Below are 5,000 nucleotides of genomic sequence, written 5' to 3'. Positions count from 1 at the left end.
TTCGCGTGCGGTGTTGTGGGTTCCTTGGGCTGCCAGACTCTATCAGTGACGTAACTCTCTCGTGCCGGTAGGTATCGGATCTCTCTTTCTTGTTCGTTCTACCTCTCTCGCATCCCTGAGCCCATGTCTCTGATTTCGTCTCTCTCTCGTCTTTTCTTACTAAATGCTCCCCTCTCTCTCATCTCTGTCGGCCTGTCTCTCTCTCTTCTCTTCCTCCTCTCCCCACACTCCCATCATCTCTTTCGTTTTTTTATTCTTATCTTCTTTCCTCTCTCTCTCTCTCCTTCACAACCTCCTCTGTTCGGGCTGTACTCTCTCATCCTCCTCTCTCTGGTCGGGCTTTCTCGTCTCTCTCTCTCTGTCGGGGCTGTCTCCTCTCTCTCTCTCTCTCTCAATCTCCTCTCTGCTCTGCAACGCGTCGGCTCCTGTCGCGGGCTGTCTGGCTCTCTCTCTCCACTCTGCTCTCTGTCTGGCTCGTCTCTCTCTCTCTCTCGTCTCTCTCTCATCTGCTCTCCTCTCTCTCCTCACTCATCTCGCTCTCTCTCCTCTTCCCTCTCTCTCTTCTCTCGCTCGGCGCTCGATTCTTCCTGCCTCTCTCTCATCTTCGCTTCTCTGCTCTCTTGCTCATGCTCTCTGGGCTCATCCTCTACGCTCTCTCGATCTGCTCGTCGGGTCGTCTCTCTCCCTCTCCTCTCGCTGTCGGGCTGTCTCTCATCTCTCTCTCTCGCAGTCTTCTCACTCCTCTCAATGTCGGGGCTCGTCTCTCTCCCTCATCTCTCTCTCCTACTGCTCCTCTCCAAGGCGCTCGAGTGTCCGCTCTCTCTCTCTCACTCTCTGTCGCTGCGTCCTGCTCCCATCTCTCCTCTCTTCTCTCTCTCTCTCTCTCTCGTGTCTCTCGAGCTCTCTCTCTCTCTTCGTCTGTCTCTCTTCTCTCATCTCTCTCTCTCTCTGCTCTCTTGTCGGCTCGTCTCTCTCTCTCTGTCTGGCTCTCTTCTCTCTGGGCTGTCTACTCTCTCTCCTTCCTCTGTCGGCTAGTTCTCTCTCTCTCTCCTCTGTTCTGTGGCGCTGTCGTCCTCTCTCTCCTCTCTCTCTCTCTCTCGGCTCTCCTCTCTCTCGTCTCTCTCTCTCTCTCTCTCTCTGTCGGGCTGTCCTCTCTCTTCTCCGTCTGCTGCTTCGTCTCTCTCTTGCGCTCTCTCTCTCTCTCTCTCTCTGTCGGGCTGTCTCTCTCTCTCTCTCTCTCTGTCGGGCTGTCTCTCTCTCTCTCTCTCTCTGTCGGGCTGTCTCTCTCTCTCTCTCTCTCTGTCGGGCTGTCTCTCTCTCTCTCTCTCTCGGTCGGTCGGTCTGTCTCTCTCTCTCTCGGTCGGTCGGTCTGTCTCTCTCTCTCTCGGTCGGTCGGTCTGTCTCTCTCTCTCTCGGTCGGTCGGTCTGTCTCTCTCTCTCTCGGTCGGGCTGTCTGTCTCTCTCTCTCTCTCTGTCGGGCTGTCTCTCTCTCTCTCTCTCGGGCTCTCTCTCTCTCTCTCTCTCGGGCTGCTCTCTCTCTCTCTCTGTCGGGCTTGTCTCTCTCTCTCTCTCTGTCGGGCTTGTCTCTCTCTCTCTCTCCGTCGTGCTCTCTGTCTATCTCTCTCTCTCTCGGTCGGTCTGTCTCTCTCTCTCTCGGTCGGGCTGTCTGTCTCTCTCTCTCTCTGTCGGGCTGTCTCTCTCTCTCTCTCTGTCGGGCTGTCTCTCTCTCTCTCTCTGTCGGGCTGTCTCTCTCTCTCTCTCTGTCGGGCTGTCTCTCTCTCTCTCTCTGTCGGGCTGTCTCTCTCTCTGTGGGCATCTTCTCTCTCTCTCTTGTCGGGTTGTCTCTCTCTCTCCTCTGTCGGGCTGTCTCTCTCTCTCTCTGTCGGGCTGTGTGTCTCTCTCTCTCTCTGTCGGGGCTGTCTTTGGGCGGGTCTCTCTCTCTCTATCGTCGCGGCTGTCTCTCTTCTCTCTCTGTCGGGCTGCTCTCTCTCTCTCTCTGTCGGGCTCGTCTCTCTCTCTGTCGGGATGTCTCTCTCTCTTGTCGGGGTCTCTTCTCTTGGTCGGGCGTCTCTCTTCTCTGTCGGGCTCTTCTCTCTTCTCTGTCGGGCGGTCTCTCTTCGCTCTCTCTGTCGGGCTGTCTCTCTCTCTCTCTCTGTCGGGCTGTCTCTCTCTCTCTCTCTGTCGGGCTGATCTCTCTCTCTGTCTCTCTCATCCATTCCTTCTGTACCGAGTAATTATTTAAAAGCCACCAGGCCCCTCCCCTCCCTGCTGTTTTGAGTGATGTCACCCTGCTGATGTAAGCAAAACCAAAGTTTCTGTAACCTCCAACACACACACACACACACACACACACACACCACACACAACACACACACACCACACTTACTTTCATAGCTTATTTAAGTGTTACAGACAGCGTGTAATTGTGGGACTAGAGTTTGTGTCGAGAAGCGATTAATCAATTTAATCACTTTCACTGGTTCAATCAGCCAATAAACACAGCGCGTACTGACAGACCACCCACACCTTCACCCACAACACACACACCTTCACCACAACACACACACACACACACACACACATTTCACCACAACACACACAATCTTCACCCACAACACGTCCTCTCTCGCTCTCACCCACCACACACCTTCACCCACAACATGTCTCTCTCTCTCACCCACCACACGTCTCTCTCTCAAACACACACACACACACTCACCTACCATATGTCCTCTCTCACTCACTCTCTCTCTCTCACACACACACACACACACACACCCCTTCACCCGCCACATGTCCTCTCTCACATCCTCCCACACACACACACAAAGTATTAACGATATAGTGTGTGATCTTTAATTTGCCCCGCCCCTTCAGTTAAGTATTCTGAAGAGCATGAGGAAAAAAAAGAAGAGGAGAGAAAAAGAGAAAACATGGAGATTGTACAAGCACTGATACGAAATGAGTACAAGGCTATTGTTACTCCAACCCAGAGTCGGTGCATTTCTCTTACTGTAATCATTACTGTCATTACTCTCACTCTACTCACCATAATTCTTTGGTACTCTTACTCTACCCGTGTCATTACTTTTCTCTACTGTGTCATTACATCATTACTTATATTATTACTATATTATTACTGTGCCTTACTCTTACTCTACCCTCTCATTTTGTCATTACGCTTACTCTAACCTGTCATTACTTTACTCTACTGTGTCATACATTAATACTGTTACTTACTGTGCCATACTCTACTCTACCCTCTCATCTCTCATTACTCTTACTCTACCCTGTCATTACCCTGTCATTACCGTTTCTCGATCCTATCATTATTTTGTCATTACTTTTACTCTACTGTGATTATCTGTATTCTCCTACTCTACCTCATTACTGTCATTACTTACTCTAACCTGTCATTACGGTTTCTCGATCCTATCATATTCTGCCATTAACTCTTACTCTACCTCATTACTGTCATACTCTTGCTCTTCCCGGTCATTGTCATACTCTTACTTTACTGTCATTACTATTATACTTTTACTCTAGCCCATCATAATGCTGTCATTATTCTTACTCTACATCCTTACAGTCATTACTCTCTTATTATATCATTACTCGGTCATTACTCTGCTCTATCGTCATTGTCATTACGCTTGCTTTACTGTCATTACTATTATTACTTTACTCTAACCCATCATAATGCTGTCATTACTTTACTTTACCTCATACTGTCATTACATTACTCCACCCTGTAATTATTCTGTCATTACTCTTGCTCTAGCTGTCATAACTGTCATACTCGTCCCTGTCATTGTCATACTCTTACTTTCCGGTCATTACTATTATTACTTTTACTCTACTGTCATTACTCTTACTCTATCCTGTCATAATGCTGTCATTACTTACTCTACCAAGTTATACTCTGTAATTATTCTCACCCTACTCTGTCCTACTCTTCCTCTACCCTATCATTGTACTGTCATTAATTTTACTGTACCTCATCAATAATAGGCATAACATACGTTTTGGGAGGTTTGACTTAGAGATGGTTTTGGGGGTGCAGAGTGTCTGTGTTCAGGGTCAGGTCTGCATTTGGAGGTCACTTAGAAGAACTGTTTGGAAATAGAGGAAAAATTTCGCATAAATTAACTACATGAAGAACTGGAGTCCCACACACAGCACACAAAACCAAACCGTTCAAAACCAAATTCCCTCAGACCCAACAAAGCCCAGCCAACACATGCCCAAAGGAGTGTGGAAACTGAAGGCATTCGCTGATAAAACAGCAGCCAAGAAACACAACACACACACACACACACACACAAACACACAAACACACATCGACCTGTCAAACATTCACTTCATCAGAATGTTCATAGACCGCCTCATCTGCGGCCGATTCCCAGTCACAACACTACACACCCAGCAACCACACACACACACCACCACACACACACACACAACACACACACACACCAACACACACACAAACACACACTCCATTATTATCTACAGCCGTGTGTGTTGATTGCCACTTTTAGGTTGGTTTCTGCTAATTAGCTATGTTAATCACAGCGTGCGTCTCCGTACACGTGCTCTAAATGGCTTTTAATTCATCTCGCCTCTCTCTGATCACCCAACACCAACAACTAATCAACAACATAATCCTGTACGACAACACCAACCTGACTCATAGCACCAGGCAGCTTAAGAAAATGACTCAGGAAAGCCACCGTCTACACAATACTGCCAATCCGCAGCTCCTAGAGTGAAGAATCAGGAGTACTCACATGCACAACCGATTTATGCACGATTTTATCATAAACAAGATAAACCTCGTCATTTTGTTTGGCACTCATGTCCGTGTCAGAGATCGTCCGTACGCGTGCACATCCTTATCGTAACGCTGAGTATCAACACTAACACGACTCACTCACTCCTGCTTCACAGTCCAGGGCCAGCTTGACCGTCTAATGTGGATCCTGCTATCATATGTTATC

The sequence above is a fragment of the Tachysurus fulvidraco genome, chromosome 11 (genome assembly GCF_022655615.1).
Source record: "Tachysurus fulvidraco isolate hzauxx_2018 chromosome 11, HZAU_PFXX_2.0, whole genome shotgun sequence".
NCBI classification, from domain to species: domain Eukaryota; kingdom Metazoa; phylum Chordata; class Actinopteri; order Siluriformes; family Bagridae; genus Tachysurus; species Tachysurus fulvidraco.
The sequence above is the reverse complement of the archived record's forward strand: the minus strand, read 5'-3'. Positions refer to the sequence as shown.